Source organism: Peromyscus californicus, unplaced genomic scaffold (genome assembly GCF_007827085.1).
Source record: "Peromyscus californicus insignis strain IS unplaced genomic scaffold, ASM782708v3 Scaffold_7__1_contigs__length_154581171, whole genome shotgun sequence".
In the NCBI taxonomy this organism is placed as follows: domain Eukaryota; kingdom Metazoa; phylum Chordata; class Mammalia; order Rodentia; family Cricetidae; genus Peromyscus; species Peromyscus californicus.
This window is the reverse complement of record NW_026294595.1, coordinates 84787559-84811299: the sequence shown is the minus strand read 5'-3', so window position 1 is coordinate 84811299 and position 23741 is coordinate 84787559. Positions and strand designations below refer to the sequence as shown.

Sequence of the window (23741 nt, the reverse complement as noted above, 5' to 3'; positions counted from 1 at the left end):
ATCAATTCACCCAGACAAAGTCTTTTCAAAGTAAGACACTTTCAATCCCCCAGTACAGGAGTCACTCTGCCCCATCTTTCCTCTTGCCAAAATTCAGAAATGGGAATCGCAACCCTTTCTTCCTATCCTTTCCCAAGTCAGTTGTGGAAAATGTCCTGGACTGGGAATGACAGGAACAACAGTAGGAACAAAACCAGCAGGAACAGAAGCTGCAAAAAGGCAGCACATGCTCTCGGTGTAAAACCGCACGTAAAATCACCCTTGGCTCACTGAAAAACTGAGGCTTACTCTGGGGTAAGATAACCTCCCCAAGGCCAACAAGAGGAAGAAAATGTACATTCTATGATTTTAACTGCCAACTCAGCCTTCCTGTGTAATATTTAATTCCTATAACTCTCCTCAAGGCTAATCAAGAGAGAAAGCAAAGCCTGAATCCTACCAAGGTTAAAAATGAGGAAAGAAGGAGCTAGTGGGAACCTCAGTGACAGAGTGTATTTAAACATGTGTAAGGCCCCAGGTTCATGCCCCAGCACCAAAAGGAATGGAAGGAGAATGATGCCCTGAAGACCTTGGCATAGTCATCAATGTATCTTAGGCAGTGTACTTCTGCTTAAAAACTGAATAGAAAAAGAACTATAAATAGCTCAACAATTGAGGAGTCAAAGCTCCCATAAATTTCTCATAGCTTGAAATTTCCCTTTAAGTGAATCTTATTACCATACAGACTCACAAGCATTCCAAATTTTTCTAGCATTGAGAACAACTCAATCCTATTAAAGATAACTTAGAAGAAACTAGGTCCTTCTCCAGGAAGTATTATATTTTAAACCCAGGTCCCAATACTACCTAAGGTAGCAATCAACAGGGAGAAAAGGGGAAGGATCCTTTCTCACAAACACTTTGGCAAGTGTTAGAGAGATGGCTCAGTGGCAAAGAGCACTTGGTGCTCTTCCAGAGACCCTGGTTCAGTTCCCAGCTCCCACACGGCAGTTTACAACCCTCCGTAACTCCAGTTCCAGAGGATCCAATGCCCTCTTCTGGCCTCTGCAGGAACCAAGCATGCAAATGGTGCACAGGTATATATGCAGGTAAAACACCCATACACATAAAGTTAAAATTTAAAAAAATAATAATTTGGCAAAAGACTGGAGAAATACTATCAAAATAGGGGACAGAAAAGGAAGGCCCAAGTCTGACTACTGATACCCAACCACAATTTGATACTGGGCCTCTCTCTGCTTAACAGTAAAATGAAGCAGTTGAGTTAATCAGTTTGGGCAGCTTCCTAGTCTTTATTATATTATTATTACATAAAATTATATTGTTTCATGTTTCACCTTTTGCTGTAAGTTTATTTATCATGGAGGAGTATGTTTTTTTTTTAATTGAGAATATACACAGCTCACTTACGGATTTTTTTCTGAACAGTTTACCATGATAGACAATGTAAAAGCTTCTCCTTTAGAAAGCCACTCAATGACTTGTGCTGGAAACACATGAGTCTTAACCACCAAAACCATCCTTTTCGTTTCCAAAACCAATCTTAAGAATACATACAGATTTTAATTTGAAAGGCAAAGCAATAATCTCATACAAGTAACTAGTGATTCTGCAAAGTCATGCATTTTTGCTACTTTTTAGCCACTCTAACAAAAGGGAAATAAATTATTGATTTATTACTTTACACAGAAGCACCCCAAACTAAGGTTGGTATACCTGAATTTAGGTGAGTCTCACAGTATCAGAAAAACTAATGAACTGCTTCATCAGAAAAGGTCTGGAGGGACCCAATTAACCTCATGCCAAAGGTGGGGGGCACATATTGTAATTAGAAACCATTTATTTCAACATGTTTAACATGCTTCTCAGCATTCAGCATTTTATAACACACACACACACACACACACACACACACACACACACACACACACAGTGTTCTCACTTTTCCCCCTCAAAGTAACAAGCAAGACACAGCAGGTAGTTTGCTGTGAGCTGTAAATGCAATTAGTGAGACTCTGTATTTACAAACTAATGCATGTTAAACACACGGGAGGTTTTGTTTCTAAGTCCTTGGTCAGGAACAAGACTTCCAATATTCTAAGAGATTTTTCACACACAACCCTAGCAAGAGGCTCTTTTTTTATAAACGTTTTCTCTCACACTGTCTGAGCTACAGTTAGCAAATATCAAGGATAAAGTAAAACGAGCTGAAAGGAGTAGACCACAGATACTATCTGCAGAGCAGCCCTGGAATCCTGTGGTTACAGAGTAGAAGGTGGGTGGCTACCCATTTAAAATAATGAGAGCTAATGGCAATAAACAACCTACAGACTACTTACTAAGAGTAGATTCTAGACCTGACATCACCAACATCAGCAAGAGAATCCAAGCTGTACAGACTTCAGAAGTAAGAGGTTAGAAGGCACGCTGGCTGATGAGTTACACTGTAACTGTTCACAAGTGGAAGCCCTAGCCAGCAATTACAAATATATGAAAGTCACATAAAATACGTTAAGAAAAAAAAAAGCTACTCAGAAATCTTCAACTAGGGCTGAAGAGATGGATCAGTGATTAAAAATGATCGTTGGCAGCTTTTCCAGAGAACCTGAGTTCCATTCCTCACACTCACACAGAGGGTTTATAATCATCTGTAACTAGTGCCAGGGACCATGACCCTCTTCCAGCCTCCACAGTCACCAGGCACGCATGTGGTATGTAGACATACATGCAGGGGGAATACCTCCACACACAAAATAAGAAATAAATAATTTTTTTAAGAATTGTAAAGAAAGAAATCTTCAGCAACAAGCCACTCTCACAAATCAGTCAGTAACTTTAAATGGACTTGAGCAGCTCAATCTACGAGCTACATGTTACTGAACCTAGTAATTCACCACTCTAGATTCCCAAAATTCCCTACCCCAAAATAAATGTAACATGGAAGACAAAAGGAAAGTCATACAAGGTCAGTGCTACTCAGAAACATCACTGAAGGACAATTTCAACAGAACAGAAGGCCTCAGAGCCAGGCTGCTGATTAGAAATGCACCAGCTTCCAAGGCCAAAAGCCTGGGATTCACGGGTACTATACTTGCTGTGCGACCTTGGGCAGGCTGTTGAGATTTTGACATCTGGCTACTTCGTTGTTAAAATGGAGGCAGTAGGCATGTAAATGTAGACTGCTGTGAAAAATCAGAAAATGTCATCCTATGTCATAAGCTCACCACGTGATCGCTATTATCTTCCCACCATCTGTTTCGACTGTTTCTGGGAGTTCTCTGAATGCAGCAGACTGAGACAGGACTGAAAAGGAGGTGAAGCATCACATGGTTGGTGCCCTCCCAGGGAAAAAAAAAACCCTTACAGAAGAGAACAAGAGACCCTGAAGAGTAACACCCAGAAGTGAAAGCTGATCCAAAAAGTTCAACAAAACTCCAAACATCAGGAGTCAAACATCTTACTCTAGTAGAGCTCATCAGATCAAACACTTCACTGAAAACCAAAAACCAGTTAAGGGTCAAACACTGACTGCCACGCCCTTCTTAAGAAATTTTATTTTTTCAAGGGAAAAATTTCAGTGGGACAAAAAACAAGATCCTCTCTCAAAAAGATTAGGATGACTTTGAGCAGTCTGGTGAGAACGCTAGAGATAGAATCTAAAACTTAGTCTGGCGGGGTGGAGGGAAAAATCTTTTCTATACATCTTTGTTTTCATAACAGACAGAACACAAGTCTACACTGTCCACCCACACAGCACAATGCTCCCAACTTTTCACCACAGAGATGAGACACACAACAGTACAGCATTTCACTAAAAAAACCCCACACTTGAACACCCAAACACCAGCAGTCACAGATTTCAACATTACTGTTTAAAGGGTGCAGTTGTTCTCATTGAAACTGACAAAGCTAACATGGTTAAACTCTCGTCTTTTCTTTTTTTTCCCCTCCCATAAAACTCCCATAGTAATGCTGAAGCATCTACATTGCTTCACGTTTCCACATCCCGGATACCTTTGCAAATCTCCGTAACTGGTTCACAGGGAGCTTAACCTGTCGGTTGGTGGCCAATGTGTATAGGACTGTGGCCTCTGCCACTGTGGCCTCAAAGGGTCTGGGACTTCAGCCTCAGCACTATTTAATTTTAAACAGACTATGTGCTATCTCAATTTGAATAAACGTCCTACTTAAAACTGCCTTGCTACTGTGATGTTGCTGACTGTACACCTCAAGACTCCCCCACAGTTTAAAAAAAAGTCACTGAATCACACACAGGTTCTATGGAACACAGTTTTTTAATGTATTCCTGTGTGTGTGTGTGTGTGTGTGTGTGTGTGTGTGTGTGTGTGTGTGAGTATGTATGTGGGTGTGTGTATGTGTGTGTGTGCGCACACAAACAACAAAACTGGTTGATGGTGTTCCTTAACTCAAATAGTACATGTTGATTATGATAAACTAATAGTCTCCCAATAGCTTTTCCAGGGTTTCTGGTAATCAACCAGAAATAGCAGGTCCAAATTTCCAGATAACAAATGTCTACAGTATGACCCCAAACTAAAAGCAACTTTGAAAAATTCTTCATGGGCCATAGGCCAGCAAAATGGCTTAGCAATTGAAGGCATCTGTCATGCAAGTATTGTGGCCTAAGTTTGATCTCTGGGACCCACATAAAGGGAGAAGGAGAGAACCAAATTCATAAAGTTGTCCCTGACCTCAACACATACACACACACACACACACACACACACACACACACACACACACACACACACAAGATATATATATAGATAGATAGATAGATAGATATAAAATAAACATTTTTAATTATTAAAAATGCCTCCAATGTAAACATTTGGAAAGAAAGTTTCTCTCATCCAAAAGACTCACACAGCAACAGTTTCCTATTAAGGTTAACCAAGTTTAATTTCCTTTCTGACACTATTCAATATCTACAGGAGAACAATCTTTCTCCCCACCTCTTATAATCACAAAAGTAACCTATGCTGTTTTTTAAAAATAAAATATAAATAAAACCATCCACACTATCAACACCCACATAAGACCAATGCCATATTTTATGGGTATCATGACAGACTTTTTTTAAAGTTATCATATAGTTTTAAGCATGTTCACCTCTTGATATGTATTTTCATTTGCAAAATGAATAAATGTTTCTGCTAAAAATATCTTTCAGTGTCTGTAAATACTAAAGCTTAACATACATCGATTTTTCTGTTTGTTTTTTCCCTGCAGCCTATATACACCACAGACCACAGAATGAGCACACTACTGAAAGCCAAAAGGAATAAGTTCACTAATGGTTTTCTTTACAATTAAAGAAAAAAGAAAAAACTTGTTACCCATTCACTAGATTGGTACAAAGTTCCCACTATGTACATATGTGCAGACATCAGGCTAGGATGGTAAAGCTGTCATATCAAATAATATGCTGACACTTAGTTTTAGCTTTAAAATCCATCATCCCACTCTGTTCTTAACTTGCAATTTATATAAGGTATAATTTAAACAATTAAATAAACTTAACTTTAAAAAATTGCATTATTGGGCTGTGTTTAGGAGGTAGTGTTTGCACACAGACATGAGGCCCTGAGTTCAATCCCCATAACCCACATTTAAAGCTGAGTGTAGGATGCAGCTCACTTGGTAGAGACCTGCTTACCATGCACAAAGCCCTGGGTTTGACCACCGGCACCATAAAACCAAAACAGTGCTTCAGAAGTTCAGGTAGGAGAATCAGTAATCAAGGGCTATCTTTGACTACACAGGGAGTTCAAGGTCAGCCTATGCTACATGAAATTCTGTATGAACAAAACTATCAAAAAACAACAATAAAAAGACTATTGATTTGAACATAATAATAATAATAATGATGATGATGATGATGATGATGATGATGATGATGATAATAATAATAAAAATAGCTGCGTGTGGTATTCCCACACTTGTAATCCCAGTGCTGAGGAGGCACAGACTGCAGGATCCCTGGGCTTGTTGGCAAGCAAGCCTAGATTACTTGGAGAACTCCAGGTCAATGAGATATCCTGCCTGAAAATCTGAAGTTGGTGCCTCCTGAGGAATAGAGCCTGATCTCCACATGCATCTACATACACACACATGGATGTGTAGCCTCACATATGCAAAAATAGCATCCTTGCATTTCAAAAATAAGAATAAGTACATATCCATGAAGAACTGTGACTTCACGATGCAGATGGGGCCAGAACTGCATAGATGCTATTTTAATTAGCTGCAGCTCTACAGACTTCTGTCCTGTTTTATCCGGCACTCCTAGGATCCTACCAGCTATTAACACAGACATGCTTCTAACGCCTGTGCAGCATTTCTACTGCAAACAGCTTTGGGCAGTGGTAGACAAGGCTTCTGTGCTGTCCAGCCTCTTCCCTGATGTTTCAAGAAGACTTATTTCTCTGTAGTCTGTATCTTTGGAATACTCCCCACAATCACCATACTGACACTTAAAATAAGTGTTAATTACCAGAGAGAAAAGTTAGCAACTTGTAAAGTCATCTTCTACTCTAGGTCCTGAAATATCCTAGGAATAAGATCTTTCTCCCCACTCATGGTTGAGAAAATGCCAGGTTTAAACCTTGAAAACATGTGACTCTTCATATCACAGAGGAAGAACGTTTAATTTATTTTACCATCACTATCGTGGGTTAAAAACCTCCATTTTAATGCCATTCAGAATGTTTTCATTAAATAAACACTGCAAAAGCGAACTACCATTTTTAAAATATTAAAAGACACAAAAACACTAAGAAGACCTATTAGTAAAACATGAGGAACATCAATATCTACTGCCTTGAAGCCTTGCCAAGGTCCTACAGAAACACAATACAGAAAAAATTCTCAAAATCAATGATGGAAAACAAACCCAACTTTAAAATGGGCAAAAAAAAAAAAAAAAAAAAAAAATCTTTGAACAGCTATTTAGCCAAAGAAGATTTACAAATGTGAGTAAGCATTTCAAAAAATTATTTAGCATTAATTACTAGGAAAATGCAAAGTGCGATACCACAGAGCTATCAGAACTGACAAGCGCTGATGAGGCTGCGAAATAACTAACGCCATTCACTTACGGAGCTATTGCAAAAGGCACAACTGCTCTGGAAAGCACCTTGGTCGTTTCTTACACAATTGAAGAAAAAACTTACGATCATATTGCACAGCATCCTAGGTCTGAATAATATCACTGCCAAAAAAACTGGAAACAACTCAAATATCTTTTACCACTAAATGCACAACAAATCCCATGCATGTGTATTCAACGGAATGTGACCCAGCACAGGATGGGACGAACTAGGGATGCAAGCAATGGTGCAGAGGAATCTCACACTCATTACACCAATATAAGGGGGAGAAGTTATAAAGACAGAAAATAGAACAGTAGTGTCAATAGATGAGAGACATATAACTACCTCCTAACATCTCTGTCTAAATCATTCATTCTGTGCCTAGAGGGTTTCTCTCCAATCTCTATATAAAACCAAAAATGTGATTGACAGACTGGCTTGAGAATCAAGAAACTGGGTGTTTTTTCAGTTTGGATCGATTATTTTGCTCATGTTGGTTTTTTATTTGTTTGTCTGCTATCGACTTGCATGAGGACATTTAGCCAAACCTATTCATTCTCTTTACTGAGCACCTACCGTGTGTGTGTACCTGTGTTTGGGGATACACAAAACATAGACTAACCCTTAAAAGCCTCACAAAGCAGTACACACAAATGACAGAACAAGAAGAAATTATCAAGTTAGATCACTCTAAGAAACCCTCAGTGACTCCTTGCTGTACACTACAAAGCAGAGGGGTTGGGGTGGACAGCTTGCTCAGTGGTTAGAGCATTTGATGCTCTTGCAGAGGATCTGGGTTCAGTTCCCAGTACCCATATCAGGGGACTCAAAAATATCTGTAAATCCCATTCAAGGTGATCTTGCACCCTCTTCTGGCCTCCATGGCACCAGATACACACACGGTACACATAAAATCATGCACACACATATATAAAAATAAACAAATATATATTTTAAAAACCAGAAAGGAAAGGTGTTAATTTATAGAGAGCGATTATTTAGATTTGTGGTTTCACTTATTAGGTTGACAATGTTTCTCAGTAAAGACACAATGTGCATGTTCAATGAATGGGCTAATTCTTCATTATTTAAGACACTTGCTGACCACTAGAACATTTGCCATGGATGTTTCCTAACACACCAGTCCAGTATAGCCAAAAACCCTCCCAAATACTTTTAAGTTGGTAGCATAGGAGAAGGAATGAAATCTATTTAGCTAGTGATAAACATCATTGTTTAAAAGAAACATAGTAAACAGCCACCACCGAAGTTAAGTAACCTACATATAAAATTAACTACTGATATATGAAAATTATTTATGTCTATATTTGATAGAACTATATATAATATGCATACATATATAGACATTTATATAATGTATATTGTCATGATGTAAACCATAGTCCACACTGTGTTTCTTTGCCTTTTTTTAAAAAAAAAGAATGATGCTGAACTAAGTAACTGGTATGAGGTGTATGAGGATGCTTCCTAGGAGAAAGGGGTAATATAAAAAAAAAAATCATGGTCAAATGAGATAAAATTAGAGTTGTCGAAAGCACAGAACCATCAAAGAATTAAAGAATTACAAGTAACACGATAAATTAAAACATGATCATCAGGAAACTCAAACATTATGAGCAAGGTGGCTACAGATCATAAGAGCAGCTACCAAGGTAAGCAGAGGTACAGCCTGAGGCATTTTAAGTGACCTTTAGAAATAAGAACTTTAATTGCATGAAAAGCTGCTGACATTTAAGCGTGCCCGGTTTGCTATAGGAAGATCATATACAGGGCAATGAGACAAAAGCAGAGAAGGCTTCCAGCTCTCTGAACTTCAGTAACTTCTAAGGCTAAAGCTATCATTATAACTCCCACTTTAGCATTCCTGATCCCGCACATTCCATGCATTAGTAGAAAATAAGAAACCTTCAGATTCATACTTTTCCTATCTGTCTGTGTGGGCTCCTTTGCTTGTGTTAGCAAGTGTGTGAATGAGTAGACAAACACACCCCCCTTTAAAATTATGAGAGTTCAGCAATTAAGAACGACGCATGACTTCATTCCAAACATAATATTTTATGCCGTAATTGTTTATGCTCTTGATGAAGCAACACAGGCCAGGAGACACTTAGGGTGTGTTCTTCAGGGAGGCACAAGCCCGTAAGTTAGAGAAGACAGTGAACCCCACACTAGTCTGCAAATATCACTCCACAAAGAAAAGGCATGTGCGGCTTAAAAGGCATGTTCTTAAAGGAGTAACTAAAAATAAAAATAAAACTAGTGAGGCTAATTCAGTATTTCCTAATAGTAGAAGTTCAGCTTCTTTTTGGTTAGTTTTCTGTGTTTTTAAATAGAGACTAGTTTTCAAGTGTGGGATATACTCTAAAGAGAAAAACATAATGTTCTACTACTGGAGAATGTTTATTACACTGAAGAATGAATGCCAGAAACAGAAGGAGCTTAGTTTCTTCATGATCAAGTACTCTACCATCTGGCATCATATAAAGCAGAAAAGGGTTAAAACTATGATTTCTTTTTTCTGCTACTTAACGGGTGTTTTCAGGCATTCTTTGGGTGTCAACAGCTGTTCTGGTAACCCTACAATGACAAAACAGTGTTCATTACCAGCCAAGACACACAGACAAAATGCTATTTCAATAGACCATTTAACATCAACAACAAGTATTGTAAGGATTACCGTCTGGGCAGATTGGAAACACTCAATTACTTCATCCTAGCAGACAGAATGCACTATTCATAAGGAAAGCAACCCAACAGCATGTATTATGGTAAATATTCTAATTAACTAAATGGTTCATGCTTTATTATGGCTCATTATTTATTATACTTATTAACAGGACTGATAGGAAAACATTACTTCATGGTTCTTGCCTTCACACATGCGTACCCACAAAAAAAAAAAATCTATTTAGACGCGTAGTTTTTAAACTTCAGCTCACAACCAATTAATGGGTTGTGAAATCATCTTAATGGTTCGGAGCCAACTTTTTAAATTTGAAATAGAAAAAAAAACAGAGCAAACAAAAAAAGGTAAGAATGGCTTCCAGAGACTTTGTTTGAGCATGTATGTGTGTCTCTCTCCCTGACTGCAAAGTGAATGCTGTGGCTTAGGCCTCCACGTCTCATGTGTCCTCTCTGACACAGCCAGACTCAAGGAAATGGCTATTCCAATGCAGTATCGCTTATTCTCCATCAAAACTGAGTCAAAACTGCAGCTGGTCCCCCAGCACCCAGAGTTGCTCTGGTGGATCAGTTAACATTTAAGGCGTCGCCTTCCTTTTGCTCCACCTTAGTACCGTCTCCTCTTGTAGGGCAATGCTAAAATGGACTGAACGGTCTTTGGGCATTGCAAAGATTTGAATACATTGTTACGTTCAGGTGCTTCCATGGAAATGGTAATAAACTGAGCTAGCTACATTTTCAGCCTGCGACTCTGGGCTGTGTTGAGGTTATTAGAATTACATGATAACATCTTGGTGTTGTTTTTTGTTTTTTTCACTTACTGGCCATAAATGGTGGTAAATAACCTTGACAAAAATCCCCCCTAGATAAGGTAATGATTTTTAAGGTTAAAATCGTAAATTCTGAAGTCTCAAATCCAAAGGGAACTACTAATGAGTGGCCTGGACAACAGCTCTAATTTCTAAAACTCTAAGGCCCTAACTTCATTCTATAGGGGCAGGAAATGTATTCCTAATGATGAATCAGGTAGTACCCTGCAGACCAGTTGCCAACAAGTATGGCTTAAACCTAAAAGCAAGTGCACTCAGGGGATTTCACCATTTCCATAATGCAGGTGGGTAGAGCAATCTCTCCTCTTCCTTCTCCTCTCCTCCCCTCCCCTCCCCTCCCCTCCCCTCCCTTCCCCTCCCCTCCCTTCCCCTCCCCTCTCCTCCCTTCCCCTCCCCTCCCCTCCCTTCCCCTCCCTCCCTCTCCCTACCCCCCTCCCCCTTTCCCTGACCCTCTCATTGTTTTCTGTCCAAAGAAAGACTACTCAGGGTTGTTACTTTATACTTCACTGAGAATTTTTGCTTTAAGACACTTACCTGAGAAAATCTGTAGATTCTGTAGACTGGGAAATAAACTCCTGCCAGGAAAACCATATCTAAGCCTACCAACTCACAAACCCAAGGGACTACCTCTGATATGTGTGTCATACACTAACACCAACTTCATCATGGCAAACAACGTTCAGCTTAGGGCATCCATTCAGATCATTAGAAATGAAAATACATTGCAGTCAACCTGGTACAATTCTGGCTTATATTTACTGTCCCAAAATAAATATTAACAGTCCCCCCCACACACACTTTTTTTTACTCAAAAGTATCCTAGACAGAAAAGTAAACTGACCGTCCTACCAACAGCAATGGGTGTAGATGAAAGATGGTGGATGGATGGGCTGTGAGGAAGAGTTGGAAGTTTGGGCCTGGGTCATACTGGGAAAAGGCTTGAATAAGACTAGCTGCTCATATGTATGATGAGATGATAGTAGCTATAGTTTGATAACCACGAATCAAGAGTCTGTAAAACTTCTCAGATATCTCCTTAAGGATCTGTGTTTTTGCTATTTCATAGCACGCTTCTAGCACAATCAGTGGTCATAGTATCTGTGGAGTGAATGACAATAGATAATCCATTAAATACTCCACATAGTGATCTGGCTAAATACTTAGTACTTCCAAAAAATCCAAGCTTGACCATTCTCCAATGCTTCAGAGAGGGTCAAAGGCCTGTTGCAGAAAGGAAAGAAGAGTGGTGCTGTGGATATCACTCGATATAAATAAAGCACTGATTGGCCAGTGACCAGGCAGGAAGTATAGGCGGGACAAGGAGAGAGGAGGATTGAGGAAAGAGGAAGGAAAGGGAGACCGGCTGGAGCCACCGCCAGGACAAGGAAGATGTAAAGTACCGGTAAGCCACGAGCCACGTGGCAAAGTAAAGATTAATAGAAATGGGCTGAATATAAGAGTGAGAGCTAGACAATGAAAGGCCTGAGCTAATGGCCAAGCAGTTTAAATAATGTAAGAGTCTGTGTGTTTATTTTATAAGTGGGCTCCGGGTCTGGCGGGACTTGGCGGTGGGAGCTGGAGAAAAATTCTCCAGCTACAAGTGGGTACAGAAAACATTCTCATAAGGGCTGGAGAGATGGCTCAGTGGTTAAGAGCACTGACTGATCTTCCAGAGGACCCAGGTTCAATTCCCAGCACCCATGTGGCAGCTAACAACTGTCTGTAACTCCAGGATCTGACACCCTCACACAGACATACATGCAGACAAAACACCAATGCAAACAAAATAAAAATAAATAAGTTATACCAAAAAAGAAAGAATATATCCTCATAAGTGATGCTGAGTCTCCTGCCAGACAGACACTGAAGATCACAGAACATCAGTAACTGACTTCTTCCCTGTTGTCTAATGCTATAGTCAAATAACCCCACACGCAAACACATTTGGGAACAAGCAAGAAAGTACCACTTTCATTTAAATATAAGTTACTGGATTTAAAAATAACTCGGGAGGGATAAGGCAAAACTGAATTTCAGTAAAACTAATTTTACTGCCTCAAAATTTCAAAATACAGGCTTTGCCTTATAAATAGCACATCACAGAACCACTGAACTAGAAAGCATAGCGGTTAAGGGTTTCTCCCAGAAGCCAGGCCAAGAGCCTGTCGGATCGCTGGCTGTACAACCCTGTCCAAACCCTGTAATCTGTCCCTCAGCCCCCACTTGTGTAAACAGAAATGACAATTCTGACTTCAGAACATCACTGGGAGGACTAGACGGCTTTACCTGTGGCCAATGCCAGGACTGAAAGTCACCTCTGATAATCTCTCCTGCTATCATTCAATTGCAATCTAATCATCTCATTTTAATAACAAGGTAACCAAGTACCAGACCATTAAGTAATTAATTATAGAATCAAGATGAGAATCTAAATGATAAATCCCAGGAGTCTTTTAGCCACACTTAGCTGTGGTATTGTTTTTTTGTTTGTTTGTTTTATAGAAATATCTTAGAACTATGATCCAGAATGTGAAAAGCAAACAAACAAAATTTCTCTCAGAAACAATGTACAAATACATACATTCTGAGATTTGGACCCCATCTCCTGTTTCCGTGGTAACACTAGAAAGGTAAACATTAGTTTTGCCCCATCCTTAGGCCTCCTGATTAAAAGAATGGAATACCTCTGTCCCTGGAGAGATAGGATCTGTTCTAAAGATTAGGATGTTACATAACATTGTCTCCTCTCCTTAAGGGTTAATCCAACTGGGCCTATCAATCAACTGATCAGGAGACCACCCCTTAGGAAGCTGACTCATCTAAAGCCAGAGGAAGATGGGAGGAATAATTATTCCCTCAATGAGATATTCTCGGGAACACCTTTTCCATACAGCCCCTTAGGCTCAGAGCCTCTGCCATGGGACGGACCTGTTCATTCTTCTTTTGTCTCTTTTTCCAATACTGGCCAAAATTCTACGCATGGCTTCCCTGGCTTTCCCCACTCTTTCTCTGAAGCAACCCCTCCACTCTTCTACTACATGGCTGTGTGCTGACCTGCATGCTGAAAAATGTCAGTTTTGTAGGATCCAATCTCAAAACATAAGGCTTTCTTTCTCTTTTCTTCTCCTTCATCTCCCTTCCCCTGGCAGCTGCTGATTCTCAGCCTGTCTGTCCTGGTGGAGTATTTTTTTTGGGGGGGGGGAACTAATGTAACTGTCTTTAAGTTTCCTTCTGAATCCGTTTCTAAATTCTATTATTATTATTATTATTATTATTATTATTTTTTTTTTTTTTTTTTTTTTGGTTTTTTTGAGACAGGGTTTCTCTGTGTAGCTTTGCGCCTTTCCTGGAACTCACTTGGTAGCCCAGGCTGGCCTCGAACTCACAGAGATCTGCCTGGCTCTGCCTCCCGAGTGCTGGGATTAAAGGCGTGCGCCACCACCGCCCGGCTAAATTCTATTATTAAACAAGACTGAGAATCCAAAAAATGGAACCCAAGTTTTCCCAGTAACATAAATTATTATTACATAGAATTAGTATGTGCTATCAAAAAAATTTTAAAAAGTGCCAGACTGATTCTAAGAGTCAGCTGAACTGTAGTTAACAAATACATTTTTATAAAACAACACAAATACATCAGAACAAATGAGAACAGGACTATGAAGTCTCTTATTAAAAATACTGCCCCCAATACATATTAAATTTAAAATGAGACAACAGTTCTACCAAAGAATTCTGTTTTGTTTTGTTTTTTGTTTTTTAATGGGTTGATGTGTTGGTGGCAGTGTGTTTGGTTTTAATTAAACTTCTGTGAGTTGTTGATCAGCAAATCCTATGAGCATGGCAACTGCTTTCTGACCTTGATGTGAAGAAAGCACGTGTCTTCACAGGGATGGGCAGCAAGGTGAAGGCAGTGAGGGAAGGCAGATCCAGCGGCCAGGGCCATTCAGGACCAGCAAGAGATGTGCAAACAAGCCAAGAACAAGATACAAGGATAACAGCTTCAGACTGGAAGTCATGAGATCTGTGTAATGATGGGTTTGGGGATGGGAAAAGGAGTTGAGGATGTACTGTGACGGCTGCTTTACCAGAAACTGTGGTGGGTCTATGTTCCCCACACTCTTAACTACTTTTATTGAACTTACACACTCACACTCCTCCTCTGCTGGCTCACACTGAGCACTGTTAGAAGCAGCAACCCCCCAATAGTGATTACAATAGGAATACCAGAGAGATTATTCATGAGGTCACAAGGAACTCTCTTTTATCAGAGCCCTTGGGGGAAAAGTTCTCTCTGACCTCCATTCCAAGAATAGCTGTGTTTCTTCTGTACAACTTGTCCTACTCTCTGGACAGTGTGGAATGACAGAAATGGACCCTCCTTCCCTCTTCCATCAGCTACTAAAAGTCCATTCACAAATGCATGCATTAGGTGGGTGCTTCAGTTAACTCCTATTTCTGATTTACTTGTAGGAGGTATCTGTGGTCCTCTTCTTCATTTACTTTGTATTTTATCTTATCAGAGCTGTTGTGAATTCATTTCAGAATCAAGTAGACAGTAGTATCTTTTGAGCACTCTCCCATGTGCCTGTCATATACAAGCCAACAAATGTACAAACATTTGTTGTATGTACAGCATGAATGAGTAATTGAAAAGTCAAGAAGGTTGGGGATGCATGCATGAGGTCTTAGATTAAACCTTCACCATTAAAAATTGGTAAATAATTAATGTTTGAAAATAAGGAAACTGAGTACAGTGGCAGCTGGGTACGCTGGTGCCTTTAATCCCAACAATCAGGAAGCAGACACAGATAGATTTCTGAGTTCTGAGGCCAGCCTGATCTACAGAGGGAGTTCCAGGACAGCTGGGGCTGTTACACAGAGAAACCCTGTCTCAAGGGGGAAAAAAAGAAAGAAAGAAGAAAATAGGAAAGGAGGAGGAGAAGGTTGGAAAGGGAGGAGAAGGTTGAGTGGAAAGTTTAGTCTTGAGTGATAATAAAGTTCTGAACCACCGGACTAGCACATGGGACAGAAAAGGACACACTGATGGATGGATAGGTGGAAAGACTGATAGGCAGACAGACAAAAAAGATAGGCTGATGAACTAGAGTCCCTTCAGTGTAGAAGGTGGAGGAAAATTAAGGTGAACCTTGAAGATGGCCCAGTGGTTTTTCAGAACAATCTGCTGTCATATAGAGAGACAACAGGAAAGGACGTGAGTTGGTATGCTGGGTCTTGTAACATTATTAACTAGGAAGCAGATTTCAATTCAAGCCCAGAATTGAGCCGCAACGTCAGAGAGGAGGAGCAAGCGGCTAACGAGGTAGGCAACGTACTGAATTAAAACTTCAGGACGGCATCTCCAGAATGGAAGGAAAAAATACAATAGCTGAGAAAACATTTCTAGACACAGCTGAATTTGAAGTACAGAAAAGGACGGGGAGACAGCAAGCACAAATGACTGGAAAGGGGGAGGAGACCCCAAAAAGAAGAGACTTAAGCAGAGGAAATGCTGCACTGACAATGGCCGCCAAGAAATCTGTAATCCAACAGCCACCAGATTTGGTAATTGGATCGTTCGTCAATATGATTATCCCAGCATGAACCTCATGTATATTAACCATGACTAGGATTCCCGCACCCTCCCTTACTTTGGCTCTAGAATAAAACAAAGGGAAAAAAAAAAAAAGAATTTCCTGAGGTAAACTGGGCAAGATTTAAAAGAGCAAAGGAAAAAGAAACATACCGTTTAAAGAGAATGTGTGTAAACATGTAAGAAAGCGATCGCCTGAGGTGGAGCTGACTGGGCGAGAATCCCAAGAAACAGGAAGGGGGGGACCCACTATGTGATGGCTCCACTTACAGAGGACACACTGATCAGGGGAGCTAGCTCCTGCATCAGTGAACCAGTGGGGCTAAGAGCTGACCACACCTCCGTGGTACAAACAGACAGAGCCCCATTTGGCATCCGCTCTCGCCTTTAAGTTCTGGATAATTTATTCTAGGCTCCCTCTCACGCTGAATCTTTTCCTCTCACTCCTACATCACAACTATCTATTTTTTTTCCTAGTGTGTTTTCCCAGCTCTTTCTCAGCTGCAGTAATTAATTCGAATACACCATCACTTAACTGCCAATCAAAGCTCCATCGAGATCTAAGAGAACAATAGCATGCCTATATGCACAGTCTATTAATTTAAATTACCAGTTGAGTCACTACATGCCAACAATTAAGCAATGACACACACACACACACACACACACACACACACACACACACACACACAGATTATACTCCCCAGTAACATAAATAAACCAGAGAGCTCAGAGAACAAGTTGTCCTGGACAGCCAAGCTTCCCAGATAGTTGAAGACTTGCCTGCAGGGGATCAAGGGGAAGGTAATGAATGACACACGTAAGTTTTGATGATGTATGTTTTTCCAAAATGTTCTCTCCACTCATCTCCTTTAAAACAACACATATAAAATGTAATTTAACCTTTCCTGGGCTTTCATTATGAGCATTGGCTGCTGGGATAAAACACTGGATACAAGGCAGATGCAATCTTTGGCTCACCTCTTTATGCTTCACCTCACCTCCACCGCTGAACACATACCCTCCTCATGCCCAGTCCCTCTGGACTCCTACTACAGTCTCCTGTCTGGTCTTCATATTTCCACACTTCCTATCCCTCTCCCATTCAACCTACACATAGCTGCCAAAGCAATCTTAAAAAAAAAAAAAAACAACCCGTAGCGCTCCAGCCGTGGAGCTCCATTTGCTCTCCATCAAACCCTACTTGAGGTTGCTCCTGTATCCTTCCCAGCCACCTCATGCCATCCCTGTGCCCCTAACTCAGGTTGGCTTCCTCTGGGGCTAATGTCCAGACCCTTTTCTCCCCCACTCTTTGATCTCATTATCTGCCTGGATTGCTCTTCCCTCAGTCCTTCCATAGCAGTTTCAGCCTTTGCCTTCTTCCTTAGTCCCTTTAAAGTGACCTCCATGTAAGTCTGTCTTATCATCCAGCCCATTTCCTCTCTGTATCTATCATTTAAATTACCCTCCCTTACTTTTACTTCACTAGAAGAAGACTTCTAGGGATGGAAAGACGGCTCAGTCAGTAAAGTGAACAAATGTGAGGAACTGAGTTTGGATTCCCAGCACCTAGGCACAAACCAAGCATAGGGGTGTACACCTGAAATCCCACCACTGGGTGGAGGAAACAGGAAGATCCTCAGGGCTTGCTGGCCAGCCAGTTTAGCCAAATCAATGAGCTCAAGGTTCAGGGAAAGACCCTGTCTCAAAAAAGATGAAGACCAATAGAAGACAGCAGACAGCTGGTGTTGATCTCTCTCTCTCTCTCTCTCTCTCTCTCTCTCTCGTGTGTGTGTGTGTGTGTGTGTGTGTGTGTGTGTGTGTGTGAGAGAGAGAGAGAGACAGAGAGAGAGAGAGAGAGACAGAGAGAGAGAGAGAGACAGAGAGAGAGAGACAGAGAGAGGAAGAGAGAGAGAGAGATGAGAGAGAGAGAGAGAGAGAGAGAGAGAGAGAGAGAACAACTATCTTGTAGCACATTCTGTAAGCCAGCACTAACAATTTGGCCAGGACTTCACAAAGATATGGTTTAATCCACTTGGGGATTTGATAGAAATGCACATTTAAGGGCATTAAAAAGTTTCAAGTTCAGGTGATTCTGAGGAGTACTCAAATATAACAGCCCTTTTGGTTATCATCTTCCATGTAATGGTCTTGGCATTTATGAGGGTAAAGACACAGTCTGTCTGGATCACTACAAACTTCTAACTCCTAGCCCAGACTGGAGTAAACTCGGGGTATTAGGGTGGGGGTGGGGTTATTCCTGTCAAGCCACTGAACCAAAACTACATAACTTTCATGGATGCTAAATGGCCTGATGCCATGCATCATTCTGCAGAGAGATTTTCCTGCATGGGTGGCTCTTCCGTGGTTGTTTTGTTTTTGTTTCGGTAATTCTTGGGTCACTGTTTCTTCCACATTTCTCATCTTTCCGGATAAAATAATTACACATATAAGATGAACAATCCTCAAAAAACTACATATATATGTACACACACACACACACACACACACACACACACACACACACACACACACACAAAGAATCTTTCCATCTCAGGCAGAACTAACTTAAGGAAAACCCAGGCTTTGCTTCCAGGTTGCTATGTTCACCTTCAAACTCCACTTCAGATTAGCTCTGTGAGTGGTATCACTAGCAGAGATTGAAAGGAGAACCTCATGAACGCTGCTCAAGCACTCCATCACTGAGGCACATCCCCTGGGGGTAGCTAGGTTGGTTATTAGGAAACGGACTAACCTGTGCTTTCACTGCATCTCCAAAATAATGAAACATGCCATTTACTTTACAAGCCTGCCCTGAGAATTATAAAATAACTTGCGTCAAATACTTGGACAGTAGCATCATACAGTAGGTACTTCTGCACACTCTGATGGTAACTGCTAAATCTTAGGCGAATTCTTGGCCCAGCTGGCCCAGGACGAACAATCTGGCTACAGCTGAGCATTGCTACTCAGTCCTAGACAAAGAATGCAAAGGCATAGAGCAGGCAGGATAGCCAACTCTCTGGAAGATACACTGTAATTTTTACAGTTCCCCGAGGTTTCCTAAGTATTCTGATAATCTCTTTCACCTAAACAGCCTCTTTCCTCAGCTCTCGTGCTGACCTTGCTTTGGAAATGCTCAAAAACTAAACCTTTGTTTAACAAATAAAGACACTTTCTGAGCGTCAGCGTAGTAGACAAGAGAGCAGGGAGCTGGCGGACCTCAAAAGAAAGTATCCAACCTGAGAAGGCCTAGAGTCGAACACAGTAACAATACTGAAAACAACCTACTTCTGCTCTTTGAACGACACAAACAAGAAAAGCAAGAAAAAATAAAATCATGACAGAACAGTTGACACAGAATACAGCATTTTCAGAGGTACACAGAGCTGACAAACAGTGGCAACTTTACCAGTGGTGCCCTTGAAGGCCACACATGGTATTAGTCGCCTAAGATCTTTAAGTGGCTCCCCACTATTGCTGTGGGGTCACATTAAATCCCCCAGACTCCTCGAAGAGTATGAGATTCTCTAGCCGCTAACACCGATGGAGCTTTACTTTTCCTCCCAGGCCCCACTTAAATTGATATGCTCTGGCTGAGTCCTCCCACAACAGCTGGTTTCTGCCCCGTGGTGTTACCCACTAGACCAGAGTCACACAAAACACCAGGCTGGTCTGCAAACTGCCGGCAGCCAACAGTGAACCAAGCAGACACACTGAGCGTCCCTGTCACCCCAATCTGGCAAAGGTATTTTATGTGTTAAAAGAAAAATGCTGGGATTTATACTGTGTCTATGTTCTTTTCTCCGTTTCACTTTCTCTAAAAAAGTAATCCTTACTGTATTTTACAAGAATATTAAACAATACTGAATCAGAAATTTACCAAAAAGATCTGACTCATCGCGCTATTCTCAATAGTAACCCAGACATCTCACACTGAACCATTTGCTTCTCCCACACCTGCTCAGGACTCCTTTAAAACACATTCCCACTCAGTTCACATCGTTTCCCCGACATTTATAAACTGCAGCGACTGAATTTATTCACAGCACTAAACAGGAAAATTATTCACTTTATTGTTGTGCAAACCCTTTCCACTAAGGAGGCCCGTTTTCTTTTCTCCATATGCACCTCTCCATGTGGTGCACAACACAGGCAGGACCTTACTGTGGTTCAACTTCTGACTTAAAATGGGACTTAAAAATGGAATGTGGCTTCCAAGGGCCATAGCCAAACGTGAGGCATGTGGCCTGAGGCGAGTCCTTAAACTCTTCTAAGCAGCTAGCTTGTCTTCTGGGATGTGAGGCCAGTATGGTATGCAAAGCCTTTCCAACTCTAAAATTAAATGATGGCTGTTTGTTCTTAGAAAGGTTCTCAGGTTCTCCCCGGGCAGATTGGGAAACATCTGTTCTACCACAAGGCTGGGAAATGGGAAAGCAGCTTCTAAACAAGAGCCCTCCATATACTTAAAACACTGCTATTTACACTGCATATATAGGGCATCTCTGGAGAGAACACATGACCCTAATATAGAAATCTCAAATTCTGCCTCTAAGACAGAAGAACTGAACAGTGAGAGGTCTCAACATCCAAGATGGGAGAAGGGCACTGATACACAAAGGATCTGCCCTGGAAAAGGTTGAAATTGAGGAAGAAGCTTCAGAACTCAGCTGTAGGAAAGAGAACACCATCTTCCTCGATATGGATCAGTGAGTTAGGTACTGTGAACAAATGCTACACACAGCAAAGAAGTAACAGCTCCAAGAGTGTCTGACATGTGCTCAGTGTTCATATCTGGATCTTCTCTTATTTCTTTCATTGTCCTTTTATTGAGAAAGGGTCTCGCTATGTAGCTAAGGATGACCTTGAACTCCTAATCTTCCTGGCTCTACCTTCTAAGTGCTAGAATTTATAGGCTTGAGCCACCATGCCCAGTTTATGCGATGCTGGGATCTGACCCAAAGCCTCATGAATGATAGACAAGCATTCTACAAACTCAACTACAGGTTGTTTTTTCTTTTTTTTTTTTTTTAACTAATAAATCTGGTCTTACTTTCTCAAAGGAAAATAACAACAGATGGAATAGAAATCTATGTTTTTCCTATTATACTGAGCTGTAATGCCAATTATATCACAAAATATAACAGAAAAGGACATCATTAATGCCTGTCTAGTTTATTTATATTGTTTATTTATACTATTTAGTAAGAGAAGCAGAAGCCTTGTTAAGGGCTACAACACCATCATCTTCCAAGGACTGTGGAGAAACGATTCCTATCATGTATCTTTCCTAAAGCTCCCATTACTTACATCAATGCAATGCTCACTCTCATCCACAAAATCCTATATATTCAGCAGGACTAAAATCAGACTGTCAGGGCTGGAGAGATGGATCAGTGGTTAAGAGCACTGACTGCTCTTCTAGAGGACTTGGATTCAACTCCCAGCACCCACATGGCAATTCACAACTGTCTATAACTCCAAGATCTGACACCTTCACACAGACATACATGCAGGCAAAACACCAATGCACATAAAATAAAAATAAAAAAATTATGAAAAAAATCAGACTGTCATTTTTTATTTAACAACCCCACGAGTCTATTTTTAGAAGAGATGGTGCATAATACCCCCCAAAACTTTCTGAAAGGGTATAATCTTAGAAAGCAAGGATGGTGGCCAGGGGTACACCTCAAGGGTACAGCCCTTGCCCAAGCATGCTTGAAGCCCTAGATTCAGTCTTTCATACATCTCATGCATGTATGCACGTGCAGACACACACACACACACACACACATACACATTTAAAAAATGGAAGATGATTACAAGTAGACTTTTTTAAAAAATCCCAACATTATCCTTAGTTTTCACCATGTAAATCATCATGTCCTCAGCTAGGAACCCATACCATTACACCAAATAACCCTCTACTTACTTAGAACATTAAAACCCAGAAACCGTGATGTGACAACTAGACACAACCTTCTCAAGTCCACTAAAGGAGGAAATTCTAAAAATATTGCCTCTTTAGATAACACTTAGGAGGTCACAAGCCACTCCTAACCAACACTACTAACAATAATGAAAGGAGCTGGTACTCAGTGTGGGCACTGTGGCAAACAATCCACATACATTACCCTTACTACATCCTTAAGAAGTCCCACTGTTCTTCCGTTGCATAGAACTGCCCAAAATTGCTAGCAGAGATGACAAGCAAGACTTGAGCATCACACCAGTCATTTGCTGAATGTTGATTCCTCACAGCACCACAATGTCAAAAAAAAAAAAAAAATAACCAGGCACTAGCAAAAGGCTTTATAAATGTTCCCAAACCACCACTTATTCAGAAAACATGCCCTATAACAATGAGAGTTTCATTTGGTGTGGTAGAAATTAAAACTCTTGATATAACCACAATATATATTCCATAGTTCTTCTACTGCAGTTTTTTCATCATCTATGTAGAGGAAAAAAAAAATGAGAAGGATCTGATAAGAATAAAATCCTGATGGCAGTACAGAGGTCTTCTCAGGGCCCTGCTAGTTTGACAATGACCTTTTATCAGATGCTAATGAAAACAGTTACTGTGCCAGTCATTCTTGCTGCAGGTGTTCATACTGTTTGCTCATGACTAGGCTTATCCTACTGCATATCCATCACAGACCTATCCGTAACTCTAGGCTTAAACGTTTATGTTTGCAACACCAGGCTACTTTTTGCTTTGACATATGATAACATTTACAAAGCAACCCCACGAAACTACCTTCAGAAGAGAGATGGTACTTAACATCCAAAGAGCCTAAAAGGGTATAATCTGAGAAATAAAAGATGGAGGGCAGAGGTGCAGCTCGCTTAGCTAAGCCTAGTCAGTCTCTGGCCTGCATGGATGAGGAGAGAATGAAGGAGGAATATTGCACTGGGAGGGAGAAGCAGGTGGATCTCTGTGACTTCAAGGCCAGCCTGGTCTACATAGTGGGTTCTATAACAGCCAGAGCTATGTAGAGAGACCATGTTTTGAAAAAAACAATAATAATAAAAATAAAGCTGCATACATTTACCTATTTGGTATTAACCAATTTTAATTTCAGACAACTCCTTCCTCATTTTATTTCAGTCTTTCTGTTGTTGCCACCCAACATTTAGATAGCGTCATGAGCCATAAAAATTGGGATGGGTCTAAAATTTGAAGGATGGCATGCTAAAACAGCTTGGTCCAGATCACAAACCACCACTTACATGGCTGCAGTAGGACAACCAATGTAAACATGTATGCTACTCCAAATACACACAAATTTGTTCTTATTTTAAAACTTACTTTGTATCTTAGCAATTTCTTCCTTAAAAATAGCCAAGAAGCCCACTGCTTAGACCTTTTATCTATTTTTTTTTTAATAAATTGCTATCTTGAAAAGAAATCATACTTATCCATGCATGGTAGATAGACCAATGATATGCTATTTCCTGCAGTTAAAAAAAAATTATAAATGCTGCCTAGAAATA

The 23741-nt window shown here is 40.5% G+C and overlaps 1 protein-coding gene across 4 annotated transcripts in view; it reads right to left on the bottom strand.

The window, feature by feature from the left end:
- Window positions 1–23741, bottom strand: part of Lgr4 (leucine rich repeat containing G protein-coupled receptor 4) — a 100331-nt gene that overhangs the window by 45989 nt on the left and 30601 nt on the right. Inside the window, exon 1 of one of the 4 annotated variants that reach the window (XM_052726126.1) lies at window positions 11183–13785. The exons of 2 other annotated variants lie outside the window; for them this stretch is intronic. The gene's annotated coding sequence lies outside the window, so the exon portion shown is untranslated. Of the gene's footprint in view, window positions 1–3095; window positions 3151–11182; window positions 13786–23741 lie in introns of those variants that run through there. One more of the 4 variants, XM_052726124.1, reaches the window with a different exon arrangement.